The sequence below is a fragment of the Sarcophilus harrisii genome, chromosome 1 (assembly GCF_902635505.1).
Source record: "Sarcophilus harrisii chromosome 1, mSarHar1.11, whole genome shotgun sequence".
NCBI lineage: Eukaryota > Metazoa > Chordata > Mammalia > Dasyuromorphia > Dasyuridae > Sarcophilus > Sarcophilus harrisii.
The window spans coordinates 670,005,486-670,022,938 of NC_045426.1; positions in this window are offsets into that span (position 1 = coordinate 670,005,486).

Sequence of the window (17,453 nt, forward strand, 5' to 3'; positions counted from 1 at the left end):
AGTGGCAAAATCTTCCCACAAGATGTCGCCCAGCACAATGACATGGAAGAAGGAGGGAGGAGGAAGAAGAGGAAAGGGGTGGGGAGAGGAAAGGAAGGGAGAAGGAAAAAAAGAGGAAGAGGAAGGAAGGAAGAGGGGGAGGAAAAAACAGGACTTGGGAAAAGATAGGGGAAACTGAGGAAAGATTTGGTTCCCAAAGCTTTTGAAATACTCCTTACCCACTGGGATCACAGACTCTGGACAAATCTAGCCAGGCTTTTTCCTTTATCTTCTCCTCTGGGTCTAATTTCTTTAGCTGTAAAATATCAACGGGTGGAGAGACAGAGTGGACAAGGTGATTTTTGAAAATCACCTTTTTTTTTTTTTTTCTTTTTTTTTTTTTTTATTAAAGCTACAGTATTCTAAGTTCCTATAATCCATGGTGGAATGGAATGTGGGGCAGCTTCCTTCCTAGAGCTAAAGTTTGTCTTATGAGCATCCCTTCCCTTTCCAATCCCCCAACACCCCATCATATTGTGACATTGTAGACAACGGGGTGCACTGATAATCAGGAGTTGGATTCAAATCTTGACTCTGGCTTAATCATTTACTATTGGACAGCCACTTCCTCGAAAAAGTCAACAAACATTAATTAAGCACCTATAAAGTGCTTGGTATTCTGCTAAGTACTGGGAACACAAAGACAGGCAAAAAGATATAATGGGAGATACAATGTGCAAATGAGATGTCTACAGGATATATTGGAGATAATTAAATAGGTAGTTCCAATCAGCAGTATATGTATAATTCTGTGTTTCTGGCTCCAGGAAGGAAATTCTAGCCCTTTTCCCTTCTAGTTTTGTCCTGTGTTTCCTGTCTCCCTCCTATTTTTCTCCCTCCCTTCTTTTCCTCTCAAAGAAGAGCTCTCCTTTTATTCTGCTCCCTTCTTTCCTCCACCAGTATCTTTTCCCACTCTTGTCTCCAATCCTCCTTCTTTCTCTTTTCCTGTCCTTGTTTCTCATCTTCTTTCTTTGTCCCTTCTCTTTTTCCCTCTCATTTCATTTCATTTTTCCACTTTATTTTTGTTCTCTTCTATCTCCTCTTTCACTTTTTTCCTCTCCCTCTGTCCCAGCTCCTATTCCGACTTCTTCCTCCACTTTTGTCCTCATCTCTCTCCTTTCTTCTCACTCCCTTCAATTCTATTTTTCCCCTTTCCTCCACTCCTCTCTTCTCTCTTTTTCTCCCCTCTTCCCCTTTCCTTTTCCCATGTCTTTTTTCCCTCTCCCACATCTCCATCCTTTCTCCCTCTTTCTCCTTAGATCTCCTCTCCCCTTTTCCTTTCTCCCTCCTTTCTCCTCTTTCTTTTTCCTTTTCTCCTATCCTCTCAATTCTCTTCTCTTTTCTCCTTTCATTTTCTCCACCTCCTCTTCTTTTTCTCTCTTCTTTTCACTTCTCTTCTCTCTCCCATTATTACCCCACCACTTTTTTTTCTATTTCTAGCCATCTCTTCTCCCCTTCTTTCTTCCTCTTCTTCCTGTCTTCTTTCTCTCTCCCACCATCTCCTTTCCCTAGTCCTTCTTTTCTTCTCCCAGGATTCCCTCTGCTATTTGTTGACTATTGAAATACTTCAAAACATCCATTTTTTCCCTTTTAATTCTTCCTGCAAAATCACTAGAGACATCTTACCATAATCCAGTGTTGGTCATTTCATGCTCTAGTGCCTTGTATGACTTCCTTTATAGGATGACTGCTATATATACTGTACTAAAGACTTTTTACAACTATTATCTCATTTAATCCTCACAACAATTCTGGGAAGTAAGTGCTATTATTTTCATTTTACAATTGAGGAAATTGAATCAAAATTAAATGATTTGCTCAAGACTACACAAATATTAAGTGTCTGAAGTAAAATCTGAACTCGGGTCCCTGAGTTTAAGTCTAGCACTCCATCCACTGCTGGTCAGTACCTGGAAACAAAGGGTGCAAATAAACAGGAAGACATCCACTTAGAGCCATTTGTTCAGTATTTTCTATATTAGGGTTTCTTCCTTCTATATGATAGGCCATCATGCAGTTACTGGGGGCTAGAAGAGGTTCTAACATACCTTCCCCATACCCACTTCTATCTCCTCCTGTTGAAATCCAATTGAGCATTCTAGGAAAAGCTTTTTTTTTTCCCCAAGAAGCCTTCTTGATTTGCTTCTCTTCCACCCTCCCCAGAAATCTGCCTCTCTTTCTGTTTCATCTCTTTATGTCTCTCTCTCCCCTTTATAGTGCCCCCAACCTTTTGTTTGTCCTTCTCCTGGGGCATCCTGTCTAGAATTGTACTTTTGTGTACCTGGGTCAAATCTTCTAGACTCCATGGATCTTATATATGTCTACCTCCACTTCAGGATGACCCAGTGCAGACCAGGGCCCAGTACACAGTTGGTGCTTCATAGATGTTTATTAAATGGCTACTTAGGTCATCCAGCTGACGGACCTCCCCATGGAGTCTGTAGATTGAGGACTCACCATGAGAGGGTGAAGATAAAGGTGGAATATTCTGCTTCAGTCTCAAAGTCCTAGAATTTCATAACTGGAAGGGACTTCGGGGAGCATCTAATTTACTACCCTAATTTTATAGTGAGGAAACTGAGACCTAGAGAGGGAAAAAATGTGCCCCAAGCCTACAGAGCATATTGCAGAAAGTGCTGGGATCAGACACCCCGTCTGTACTCCAGCTCTGGGCCTCTGCTCCTTGCAAGCAAGCTACCTCTGGGAATCCCCTTAATCTGGGGGGGGGGGGCAGTGTGCCTTTGGGAGAGAGGGGGCTGGATCTAGGAACAGGACTAGTACCCCTCCATTTGTCCCCACCCTTGCTCTTAGCCCCTCCTCTCCCAGGCTTGAAGGCAAGAGAAACTTTGCTCAGCTGGTATCCATGGAGACAAGTCTGGCTTTTCCAAGTTCAAAGTCTCAAGGGAACCAGGGAGGCTGAGGAGGGGAGGAAGGAATAAAGGAAAGAGGCCATCTCAGTCTTGTTGCTTTGTCTGTCAGTGGCTTCGCTAGCTTCCTGCCCTTCAGAGGGTTGCAGAATCTCAGGGTTGGAAGGAACCTTAGAGAACATTTCCCCTAAGCAGCATCTGAGCAATAGTTCTATTTGTGACATCCACAAGTGGTCCTCTGCCCTCTGGCTGCAAACCCCCACTGAAGGAGAAATCCACTAGAGAGATATGGTGATACAGATGAAATAGCTCTGGACTTGGCTAGTATTCCATCTGGCTAGTTTGTGCCAATAGGCATTTTAAACCCTCTGAGACTGTTTCCTCATCTATAAAATGGAGATATTAATACTTATATTACCTGGCTTGTAGGGTTGTGGTAAGAACCGAATGAGAGAGTATATGTAAAGTGCCTCATATATTATTTATTATTATCATCATTACCTCCAAAGTAGCCCATTTGGACAGCTCTGATTACTAGAAAATCTCTTCTTATTACAGAATCATAGAATATGAGAGCTGAATGGGAGCTCAGGAGGGCCCCCAAACCAACCCTTTTGTAAAGGGAAACCCCATTGTGACATAAGTGATAAGTAGTTATCCAGCCTTTGATTGAAAACCTCCAAAAAGGGGAACCCCTGGCTCTTGTAACCAGACCTTCTACTTTGGACAGGTATAGTTACGTGCAAATTTTCTTGATATCAAATTTAAATTGTCTTCTTACTACTTCTCCCCATTGCTTCTAGGTTCTACCCTCTGGAGCCAAACAGAATAAATCTAAATCATTTTCTATACAATAACCCTTTACAAAATTGAATGCAAGTATCAAGTCCCCCTTGTATCCTTTTTTCTGTTGTTCTGTTCATCAATTGTGACATGACATGGACTCAAGGTCATTCACTTTCCTGGTTGTTTTCCTTTGGATGCTTGCCAAATTACCAATGTCCTTCTTCTACTGTGGTGTCAAGAATTGAATCGAATACTTCAGAATACAGAGGGATTATAACCTCCTCATTTCTAGAGATGACCCTCTTAATTTGCATTCACACCAACTCTTTGGGCTATCATATGGTGAGCCTAGAGTGTTTTTAAAATTCCAGATTTTTTTCCAGAAAAACCATTAGCTAAGCGTGCTTTCCCACTGGGACACTGATTTCTTGAGTCGATATATAAGGCTTGACATTTAACCTTACTGAATTTAATCTTGTTAGATTCAGCCCATGATATTCACTTGCCCAAGAAATCTGTAAAAAAAGATTTTAGTTTAGAAAAATAACATTTCATTTCCCCCCAATTACATATGACAACAATTTTAAATATTGGTTTTAAGTTTTGAGTTCCAAATTCCATTTCTCCCCCCTCTCTAAGACAGTAAGCAATTTGATATAGGTTATACATATACATATGCATTTCCAAATTAGTCATTTTGTGCAAGAAGACTAGAAGAAAAGAAGGGAGGGAGAAAAGGAGGGAGGAAGGAAGAAAAAACATTATGCTTCAGCCTGTTTTCAGAAACTGTTATCAGTTCTTTCTCTGGAGGCGAATAGCATTTTTCATCATTAGTACTTTGGGATTGTCTTGGATTATTATATTGCTGAGAATAGCTAAATCATTCACAGTTCTTTGATCATATAATATTGCTATTACAATGTTCTCCAGATTCTGCTCATTTTACTTTGTATCAATTCATGCAAGTCTTTCCAGGTTTTTCTAAAAATCCTCCTCCTCCACATTTCTTATAGCATAAGTATCCCATCAATCACAATTATATGCTACAACTTCTTCAGCCATTCCTCAGTTAATGGATATTCCCTTGATTTCCAAGTCTTTGCCACCACAAAAAGAGCAGCTATAAATATTTTTTATACAAGTAGGTCCTTCCCCCACCTTTTAAATCTCTTTGGGATTACAGATTAGCAGTGGTACTGTGGATCAAAGGATATGCACAATTCAAGAATTTTTTGAATCCGATTGTCACAGAATGTGTTAGGTTTTCTGACCAGCTTGATCAAGCAATAAACATTGCTTAAGTTCCTACTATATGTCAGACACTGGGCTAAAATGCTGAGGTCCTCTATAAATCTAATGAGTCCATCATGTGAACCTTTATCTATGTAACTAGTGAAAAATGTTAAACAGAGAAAGGCACAGATCTCACTCCCTGACTACTAACTCCACTAAATAACTCCTGTCTCTCTGATATTGAAGTCTTAATGTTTACTTTTTTTTTTCCCTGAGGCAATTGGGATTAAGTGACTTGCCCAGGGTCCCACAGCCAGGAAGTGTTAAGTGTCTGAGACCATATTTGAACTCAGGTCCTCCTGACTTCAGGGCTGGTGCTCTATCCACTGAGTCACCTAACTGCCCCTTAATGTTTACTTTTTGAATCAGTCATTTAGCAAGCTCTATATTCATCAGATTTACCTAGTTCACATCTCTCCACTTTTTCCATGAGATTATTATGAGCTGTTAGGCAAGTGCTCTGTTTGCATCAAGGCAAATTGCCTCTGTAGCACTCCCCTGATTCAATAGTTGAGTAACTCAACTCACGAAAGGACAGAAGGCTCTTCTGGAATGCCCTGCCTTAATGAATTCATGCTCCCTCTTCATTTGTGATCACCAGTTCCCTTGCTAGATGGCTCACTAGTCATCACTTTAATGATTTCTTCCATAATTAAAGTCAGGATTTCATACTTAGAATTTCATAAACTCTGCTTTCTTTCCTTTTTGAAAATTAGGATGACATTAGCAAGTCTCTGCTATTCTGCAGTACCTCTCTTGTTTTTCACTGCATTTCAAAAATCAATAACAATGACTCAGCAATCATATCTGACCGCTCAGTACTCTGGGATGCAGTTCATTTGGACCAGGTAGTTTAAACTCCCTAGGAGGCATCTAGGCAGCACAGTGGCTAAAACACCGAGCAAATCCAGTGTCCAACAGGTCCTAGCTCTATGATCTTAGTCAAGCTACTTAACCACCTTCTACTTCGGTTTCCCCAACTGTAAAATAGGGATAACAATAAAACCTACCTTCCAGGGTTGTTGTGAGGATCAAACGAGATAATTTTGGTAAAATACTTCATACCATGCTTAGCACATAATAAATGATAGCTATCAAGGGCATCTCAGTGTTCTTCAACCTTTGCTCTATTTATCTTGGATATCCCCTCCTGTTAAAATTCTCAATTCTGCCCTTTCCACTTGCTGGTAAAGAAAACAGACTCAAAATAAGAAATAGGCATCTTGATATCACTCTTTGATATCAGTCATCATCATCCCATTTATTTCAAGCAATGATCCTGGCCCTCTCTCCTTCAATATAGCTTTATAAAAGATGGCTCAGGAATGATGGATGGGTTTACCAAAGAAGTCTTCTTTTAGGTAGCAACAACTTTTGTCTCTTGTGGCTGCCCTGTGAAGGAAATTCATGGAGAGCTTCCCACCTCCTTGGACCCTAGACAGAAATTCAGCACCAGAGACAGTGAATGCGGTACCTGGGGCAAGATCAGGGAGGTGGGAGACCTCCTCAGAATGTAGCCACTCCAGTGCTAGGCTCTGTGCTAGGGGCTGAGAAACAAAGAAAATAATGAAATAGCCCCTGCCTTCAATGATATTATATTCAAGGAGGACAAAATATGCATAAATGAACATATACAAGATAAAGTCGAAGTTATTTTTAAGGGGGGAGGGGACAGCAATCCCCTCTAAATAGGGGCATAAAAATACTTCATGTTGAAGACAGTATTTGAACTGAGTTTTGAAGAGAATAGGGGATTCTCAGAAATAGAAGAGAAAAGGGAGGGCCTTCCAGTATATGGAAAAGCCAGTGCAAACGCAGGAGGGATGGGATGAAGTGTTGTGTTTGAGAAAGCTAGACTGGTTGAATTGTAGAGTTCAGGAAAGGAAATGATACATAAACATAACAAGACTGAAAAAGTTGGAGCCACATTGTAAAGGGCTTTCAATACCAGAAAGAATTTATATTTGATCCTCAAGGCAAATACAATTTATAGGAGGGAAAGAAAAAACATTTATTAAGCACTTACTGTATGCCAGATACTATATTAAACTTTTACCAATGTTATCTCATTTGATCCTCACCAGAACCTTTCAAGGAAGGATTTACATTATCCCCATGTTACAATTGAATAAACTTGCCTGCCTAAGATCACACAACTAGTGTCTGAGATGGATTTGAACTCCACTCCTCCCTATACCACTGAGCTGCCTCTAAAGCAGTAGGGGAGTGAAACTATTAGATTTGTGCTTGAGAAAAATCTCTTTGGCAGTTGTGTGGAGTATGAGTTGGAGCTAGGGAGATGTTTAGGAGACTATTGAAAAAGGCTGGTGGGGAGTGATGAGGTTCTGAAGGGTGATACTGGTGTGAACAGAGAGAAGAGAATAAATTACAGAATGTTGTTTAAGTAAGAAAACCAGATTTGGCAACTTTTGGGGTATATGAGATGAGGAAGAGTGAGGAGAGGATGATATGAGGTTCAAAAACTGGGTGGCTGGAAAGAAGGTAGGAGAGAATAAGCATTTATATAGTGCCTACTTTGTGCCTTTTACCAATATCTTATTTGATTCTCAGAACAATCCTAAGAGGAAGGTGCTATTATTATTTCAATTGTACCGTTAGAGAAACTGAGACAGAAAGAGGGTGACTTGTCCACAGTCATATAACTAGTAAGTTTTTCAGGTGGGGTTTGAGCTCAGCTCAGTGCTCTATTCAATGCACCACTAGCCATACGAGAAGAATAGAGAAATTTGAAAGTAAGGTGAATTTGGGGGAAAGATAATGTTCTCTGTTGCTGATGGGATTTTTTTCTTGTTGTTCAGTCATTTTGGTCATGTATGACTCTTCATGACTCCATTTGGAATTTTCTTGACAAAAGACACTTGACAGGTTTGCCATTTTCTTATCCAGCTAATTTGGCAGATGAGGAAACTGAGGCAAATAGGGTTAAATGACTTGGCCACTTAGTAAATTAGTAACTAGTAAAGATCTGAGGTCAGATTTGAATTCAGGAAGATGAATCCTCCAGACTTCAGGCCTGGCACTCTAGCCACTGAATTACCTAGTGGCTGATGGGATATCTGATTTGAAATAATCCAGTAGATAGTTGGAAAAGCATATGTAATATGAATTGGTACCTTTCTGGGGATCACAGGCTCTGGCTTCTGACTAAAGATCATATAGGATACAGAGACTACTGATACCATCACATAAATGTTACTTCAAAAATTATTGACTACAGAGTCAAGGAGCAGCTATTCCTCCCTGTCCCCCAGGTGAGTTTTTCTCCATCTTGTCTGCTCTATCCCCTGAAGGAAAACCTCCCCAAGCGCAGTTTTCCTGTATCTGGGTACTATGGACCCAGATTCTTCCATGAAACCTTGAGTTTTATTTGTATGACCCAGGAGATCCCCTTCCCCAAAGGCTCTTCTCTGAACTCACCCAGTGCCAGGATTCATCCTGAGACAGCCAGGTCCCCAAAGAACTGTCATGCTTCTTTCACTTTTTTCTCCATTTCATTTTATCCCATCCCAAAGCTTGGGTATGGCTTGATCTTCTCATGGGATTAATAGGGTTTCTTCAATAAGAGAAAACCTCTTTCTCCATATATTTTGAAAGGGATGTGGGTGGATGGAGGAGCACACATATAGAACATTACATATAGCAGATTTTTTTAAATGTATTGATTGATTTTGTTTAGAAACATTTTTCCTTAAAAACTATTATAAAGATACAACAAAAATAAGTAAGATATAATCCTCTGAGAAGGGAAGGAGAATACAAGGGGAAATTTTAAATATTATAAAAACAAAGATATCAATAAAATGCATTTATAAATAGTGGGGTCTTTTCTAGAAAAGGCATAAAATGTATCCAACTCTATAAGAATTTATTTCAACTACAAAAGAAATGCTTAAAATACAAAAGGCTTATAAGCACACATTTACAAATACTTGAAACATCAAACAATAATGCATCATATCTATTATAGCCTCCCATAAAGATAAAGACGCTTTGTGTAACTGCTGGACAGATATTTCCTGTTCATCATTAGATCAGGACAACTGCTAAGATCCAGTTCTTCTGGCCAGCCAGTCATATCTGCTTAGTTCTTTCAGGTTCAGATGCTCCTGTGGGTGGTTATATTCTCCAAAAAGCAGCATTGTTTCAGAAAGTACCTCCTACTGAACAGCTGACACAGACTCCATACCCAGACCCCAGGAACCCTCACAGAGATGAAGTAGCCATCCAGGCTGGAAATGTCCATTTCTAAGCCTTGCTGGTTACTGGTCAAAAGTATGTGTTCAAGGAAGAAACACAAAAGTAGCAAAAAAAAAAAAAAAAAAAAAAAAAAAAAAAAAAACCAGCTAGGAACTCAGATTTACTTAGGTAAAAACAAGCCTTTCTTGAAAAGGTTTCAAAACCTGCCATTGATTCAGTGGATGGGGGAAGGTCAGATACAATTCCTTTTGTCTCATTAATATTCCCTGAGTCTAAACCCCAAGGAATAGGCTGAAAGAGGGGATGGAAAGCAAAGGGTAACATGGTGGATCAGAACCCAGAGGTGATCACCTCCCTTGACCCAGGGATACTGGCAGTACACATCTGTAGGAGAGGTCCAACTCCTAGGTCTCTCTCCAGTGACAGGACCACTGGAGTGGCACTTGAGAAACAAATGAAGGAAGAGAGGTAGTCAGACTGTGAATGAGAGGGATAGTGTCAGTTTGGGAGTAGCAGATGGAAGGAACTGTGCCCTTAGAATCAAGTGGCCTGGGTAAAACCCTTATTACCCCCTTCCTAGTTGCTCTCTGCAGAAAGAAAAACCACAGGAGGAGTCCAAGAAATAATTCCCATGCCTGGCATTTCAAATATCCAAACATCTGTTTGAGCAAGCTCTCTGCCAAAAGCAGAGTTACTAATAATTTCTTGATTTGACTTAATGAGAATTTTATCCTTCAAAAGGTAGAGGGACCAAAAGGGGAAATTCTATTCTGGACGTAATTCTCCCTAAAAGGTAGAAATGGATTTCAAGAGGGAAAATTATGGAAATAAACATAATGGACTCAATTCTCATTTTGCTTCATTTTTTTCTGCTAAAGAGAATGACCACTTATCTTAGAATTTATTACACAGAAAAGGAAGAAGGCTGGACAGAAGCTGACATACTTCAGATTTTGGAAGAGTACCTCTTAAAGGAGTTCAAGAAAGGAGAGGGGTCATTTAGAATTGGAAATCCCATTCTGTTTTGGACCATTTTCTCCCTCTTCCTCCCAAACTAATCCCTCTCCAGAACCTTCCTGTTTCTATTGAGGGTGGTTCAAAACTTCAGTATCCCCATCATTTCCTCTCCCCCATATATATCCATTGCTTTACTGAAGCTTATCATTTCTATTTCTGCATCTCTCACATGAGATACTGTCTCGCTGCTCAAATGACCACACCCCTAAGTCAAGCCTTCAATAACCTTTTCTTACCTGGAGTGTCTCCCTGCTGGTCTCCCTGCTTTAGGTCTCTCCCTTCCAGTTTACCCTCCACAAGCCACCAAAACAATTTTCCTGAAGGGTAGGTTTGATTGAGTCAGACACCCGACCTTACCCCACCCTTCAATAAACCTCTAGGTTTATTATTTAAACCTCCCTAAATCTGCTAGGATCAAATACAAATCCTCTATTTGTCATTTAAAGCCCTTCTTACAGCCTGACCCCAACCTCCTTTCCAGACTTATTATACACTTACCTTCCAAGCAGTCTATGTTCCAGTCATATTGCCTCCTAGCTATTACTTACACATGAATCCATCATCTCCCACTTCTGTTCCTTAGCATTAGCTGTCTCATTTGTTTGAAATACTCTCCCTCTCCTAATCCCAGGCTTAAGATTTGACAGAAGAGCCACCTTTTGACCGAGTTTTCCTGGTCTCCCTAACTGCTAGTGCCTTTCTCATATGGTTACTTTGCAACCTTATTATAAATACTGCACCTATTTACCACCGCCACTACAACCATCAAAATATTATCTGTGTATAGTTATTAACATGCTATTTCTCCATCGGAATGTAAGCTCTGGGAGGATAAGGACCCTGCTTTTGTCTTCTTCTGTATCCCCGGTATAGTGTCTGTGACAGAATAAGCACTTAAATGCTTGTTAACCTGTTGACTTGACTGAAAAGGGATAGACAGCTCTCAAGAAGGAAATTGTGAAGATGCAAATAGAAACAGATCTGGTGATGTTGAAAAGAGGGAGTTGCTTGAAGAGATGAACATACTGGAGAATTCACTAAGAAACTAAGACTGATTTTTAAAAAAAGAAACTAAGATTGATCAACTAAGAAATTTATGGAATATAGAAGCAAGAGAAGGTCATGGATGATAGATATAAAAAGCATGACACGAGTCCTAAATATTAAATCTTAGAATGAGTTGACTATCAAGAAAGGTTAAGAATAATTTCTCCTGTGCCTGTCAAGTAGCTATACTGGGGAAAAGAGGAGTATCAAAGAAGGGATAGAATTGCTTTTCAGGATGAGTGTGATAGTAACCAACTGGATTTTGGGTTTTGCTGGGGGGTTTTCCACTCAGGAGAATGACAAATGGATGGAAAAGGGCCAACCAAAATAGGCAAATATAGGGAGTTGAGATCCAAGATAAATAAGGAGAGTGTAAGAAATCACCCAGTTGTCTTGTTGAATCCAAGAGCTGAAACAAACTACATCCTAGGACAATGAAAGGACAGGCAGGTGTGATTTCTGAGCCACAGGCAGCCAAAGGCTAATATAAGGAATTGAAATCCAAGGTCAATAAGGAGATTGTAAGAAATCACCTGGTTGCCCTGTTGAATCCAAGAGCTGAAACAAACCACATCCCAGGATAATGAAAGGACAGGCAGGTGTGATTTCTGAGCCACAGGCAGGCATGAGTTGAAAGATCATGCAGAATGAGAGAGGGAATAGAGCAGTGGTGATGTGTCCCAAGTGTGGTCCCAGGAATCCAGGAGGTCTTTGAAACCCTTTCAGAGAGTCTACCAATTCAAAATTAATTTTTATTTCTTTTTTTAATAATAACTTTTTATTTTTTAAATACATACAAAGATAGTTTTCAACATTCACTCTTGCAGAACCTTGGAATATAATTACAAATTTTTCTCCATCCCCCTCCCTAAACAGCAAGTAATTCAATAAATGTTAAACATGTGCTATTCTTCTGTACATATTTCCACATTTAGTTTTTATTTCTTACATGATAAATGTAACCCGCATAAACAAAGAGTCTTCGAACAGATCCTTAATAATTTTAAATTTATTTGATAATTAGCAATTTTATTTTTAATTTAACAATGAATATTTTTTAGTGCTGTAAAGATACTGAAAACAAAAGTTTGAGAACTACCGTGATAGATGACTGGAAAAAGGCAAATATTCCAATTTTCAAAAGAGGAAGAGAATGGAGTCGGATGAGCTTAGGCAGATAAATGTCAATTTCTGGCAAAATATCAGAGGAATGATTAGTGGACACTAGAAAAGGAGGCAGTGATTAAAATCAGCAATCACGGTTTCATCAAGTACAGGTTACTAATGAATGTATCAGCAAATGATCAAAAAACCCATCTATTAAAAATATACTATGTACAAAGCACTGAGTGTATTAGGGATACATTCTAATCAGGGGTGAGAATATCTTTCAGGGGGAAGTCTAATGGAAAAGTCCTGTGCTAGGACATGTGCTAAGGGTGCAGCAGCAAAGCATTTTCTCTAATGTGATTTCTACTGATAAAAGGATGTTTATTTCTGTTAATATACCATTTGACTGAGTCAAGGACTTTGACAGCAAAAACTTCCTGGACTTTCTGTAGCACTTACAGAAATAATTTCCAGACATCTCAAATTGGGAATTGTTTCTTGGGATGAAGGACAGATGGTCTGGAAAGTGCTGTCACCTTCAGGTGCCAACCAACTCAAATCACCTGAACAGTTAAATGGGGAAGATGGATCCCCTTTTCTATAGTGTATTCCCCTCAATGATGGCTACAGTTCTAGGACGAAAGCAAGAGGGCACAACTATTCCTAAGACTTTGGATTCAGGTTCTTGGGTTATCTCCGGAGGGAAGCTGGCAATGGTGATTGATTTAATTAGAAAAAGGAAAGAAAAAAACAAATTACCAGCATCAAAACTGAAAAGGGTGAATTTACCATCAATGAAAAAGAAATTAAAGCAATAATTCGGAGCTATTTTGCCCAACATATGCCACTAAGCTTGACAATATAACCGAAATAGATGAATATTTACAGAAATATAAATTTCCCAGATTGATGGAAAAGGAAATAAATTACTTAAATAGTCCCATTTTAGAAAAAGAAATTGAACAAGCCATCAATGAACTTCCTGAGAAAAAATCTCCAGGGCCAGATGGTTTTACAAATGAATTCTACCAAACATTTAAAGAACAATTAATTCCAATACTATGTAAACTATTTGGAAAAATATGTAAAGAAGGAATCCTGCCAAACTCCTTCTATGACACAAATATGGTACTGATACTTAAACCAGGAGGAGCCAAAACAGAGAAAGAAAATTACCATTCTCCCTAATGAAAATCAATGCAAAAATTAAAAAATATATATATTAGCAAAGAGATGACAACAACTTATCAGCAGCATAATACACTATAACCAAGTGGAATTTATACCAAGAATGTAAGGTTGGTTCAATATCAGGAAAACTATTGCCATAATTGACCACATCAACAACAAAACCAACAGAAATAATATGATAATCTCAATAAATGCAGAAAAAGCTTTTGACAAAAAAGGGTGAATGTTGAAAACTATCTTTGCATGTATTTTGAAAAATAAAAAGCTATTATTAAAAAAAAAGATACGCCATCTCTTAATCTAGTCAAGACTGTCTCCCATGTCTAGAATACTTTTTTTCCCCACTTTCTGACTTTTGTGACTTCCTTCAAGTCCCAGCTTAAATCCTATGTTCAGCAGGAAGTGTTTCTCAGTCTCTTAATTCTGGTGCCTTTCTTCTGTTGATTATTTCCTATTTATCATGCATACACATAGTTGTGTTGTCAAAATCTGAAAATAAATGATTAAAGAGCCACAGAGGTTATATACCAACTGTTAATTCTGGAAAAAAAAAGAATCAAAGAGGTTATTACAATTGTCAATTATGACCAAAGAATTACAGAGATTTCATACCAACTGTTAATTCTGAAAAATAAAATAAAGTGAAAGAGCTCACAGAGGTTAGAAGCAAAAAACCTTTTTTATGCCTTTGGAGTGGGGAAAGTAGACACATGTGCTAGGGTTGCCTCTACAAGGAGACCCAAGGCAGCAAGGTTATGCCTTTGTACATATAGTTGTGACTAAACAAAGAACCAAGAAATGAGGAATGGCCATGGTAGTGGTAAGTTTGTCTTGTGGAAAAAAGTATTTATAGCAGCGCTTCGTGACCAGAACATGGTTCCTGCAAATGCTTGTATGAGCTCAGAGACTATCTAAGGTTGGTTTGAGCCAGTTTTCTGATTTAGATGCAACAGAATTCATTCAGAGGATGAGTGCAAAGGATTGTTGTTATGCTAAGCTCAGGGACCTTTGCTGGACCTTAGTTCTGGAAAACAAGTTGTCTCCTAATAGTTAGGAAAGAGTGAGTAAAAAGAGTCTTGGGAGGCTGTGTCCAGACAGGATGCATGTTGCCTCTCCAGTTAAATTGGATGCTCCTTGAGGATAGGGGCTGTCATTTGATTTTCTTTATGTTCCCAGGGATTAGTATAGTGCCTGGCACAATAGGTACCTAAGAAATGCTTATTAACTGACCAGATTTCCTGCCTTGAAGCTATGCCATATTAACTATTAATATTGGTATATAAAGCTGTACCCCTGCCTTGCACTCTCATTTTTTTGAATTATTCTTTTTCTTTTGGCTCAGGGTAATTGTTTAGATAGAGGGAAATTGGCAGAGTAGACATCTTGGCACATGAGAAATTGATTACCCTTCCTCTTCATCAGGGATCTCTCTTTTCTCCTTAAGAACATCTGGACTTCTTTTTGTAGTGGCAAGAAACTGGAAACTGAATGGATGTCCATCAATTGGAGAATGGCTGAATAAGTTATAGTATATGAATGTAATGGAATATTGTTTTCTGTCAGAAACGAGCAACAGGATGATTTCAGAGAGGCCTGGAGAGACTTACAGGAACTGATATTGAATGAAGGGAGCAGAACCAGGAGGTCATTGTACACGACAACATCAATATATGACAATCAATTCTGATGAATGTGTGTTTTTTCAATAATGAGATGATCCATACCAGTTCCAATGATCTTGTGATGAAGAGAGTCATTTATACCCAGAGAGAGAACTGTGGGAACTGAATGTGGATAACAACATAACATTCTCACTCTTTTTGTTGTTGTTCATTTGCATTTTGTTTTCCTACTCATTTACTTTCTTTTTTTTTAAATCTGATTTCTCTTGTGCAGCAAGAGAATTGTATAAATATGTTTATGCATATTGGATTTAACATGTATTTTAACATGTATAATATATATTGAATTGCTTGCTCTCTGGGGAGAGGGTGGGGGGAAGGAGGAGAAAATCTGAAACACAAAGCTATGCAATGGTCAATGCTGTCAAATTATCTGTGCATATGTTTTGAAAATAAAAAGCTTAAAAAAAAGAAATAAAGGGGAAGGGAAGATTAAAAAAAAAAGAACATCTGGGCTTCCATGAGGGAGTTTGGAGTAGATCATTTGGAGCTAGGGCATCTATTGCTACCACCACGAGACCCCATGGGGAAAGAACGGAGAGTTCTACCAGAGCTGTACTTTAGTTTCTGTGCTGTGAGAACAAGCTGACTAGAGATCAGTGAAACAGAACCGGAGGAGAATAGACCTTGAGTGTCAAGATTGCCAACTACCATAAATTCCCCTTATGAATTGGGGGTGGGGCTCAAGGAGACTGATCTTTCATACTTTCCTTTTTTCTTTTGTTTCTTATCTGGGATCATAAGATTCGATGTGGATTATTTAGAAGACAAATCTATGTGTAGTCAGAACCCAAAGAACTGGAAGGACAACAGAGAGGAGTTTTAACATATGGTTAGAGACAAGTGCCTCCATACAGGAATTCTTGACTTATTTCCACTTTATTTCAAATGCAATAAACTATGTAATCAAAATGTACTCAATGTCTCTGAATTCCTGAATTCAGTGGACCATGAAAAGAAAAAAAAAATGAAGTTAAGGAAGATAGGATTCAAGAGTGATTACAGAAAGCAGATGTTATATCTTAATATTTTGATTCATCTTCTAAATTAATTTATCATTTCATGGACCCAAGCAGTGGGAATTAGACCATATTGCTTAGAGTCACACACAAAAAGTATGAAAGAATGGGAAAAGAAACAGGTTGAGTACCATTTGATGGTCAGCAGGGATGCTGCCTTTTAGGAAGTCAACTCCAATAAGGAACTGACAAAGATACCTTGTTCATCAGCTTCAAGTAGTGCCACCTAGTGGATGATTCAGATATTTTACTCCCTTGCTGGATAACTCCAGCAGTTACATACTGCTTTGCCATAGACTTAGGGAAGGGCCCCAGGTAAAGGAAGAGACAATGTATCAGGTTTCACATATAGTTTACCTTAATTTTGGCAAAGTATTTGAAAAAAATCATTCTTCCTATTCTTGTAGAAAAGGAGGAGATATGTGTGTTAGATGAGAAAGAATTAGCCGGATTCAAAAACATTCCCATAGAGTTGTCATTATGATTTGATAGTAACTTGGCAAGAGGAAACCAATGGATTGCTTCAGAAACCTCTGCTTGGTTTAGTATTTTTTATCAATGATTTGGATAAAGGCCTCTGCTCACATCATGTTTCAGAGCCACATATGGATAAAGACAAATGTTAAATCTTACACATGTATTCAAACATTAAATTCACAAATATAGACACTTTTGAAAAATACTTTGAAAAAGATTTGAAAGTTTTAGTGGATTGCAAGCTAATATGAGTCAATTTTATGATTTTTTTTAAAAAAGAAAAGCATTTATTAAGTACTTATTATGTGCCAGGCACTGTGCTAAGTGCTTTACAAATATTATCAATGTATTCTGGGAGGTAGATGTGATTATTATCTCCATTTTTACAGTTGAAGAAACTGAGACAATCAGAAATTTGTGAAATGGCTTGCCCAGGGTCACCTAGCTATTAAGTGTCCGAGGCTGACTCCAGCTTCAATATCCTATCCACTAAGTCATCAATATGACAGCCGAGAGAGTTAATACAATATTAAACTTAGGTTACATTAAGAGACACATTCCACTAAGGGATAAATATATGACAATTCCATTTACTGTGCCCCCTAGTCAGATCACATCTGGAGGCCCAATTGTGATCAATTCTAGGAGCCATGCCTTTGGCTATACATCAGTACTCTGGAGAGTGCCCAGAGAAAGATAATCAGGAT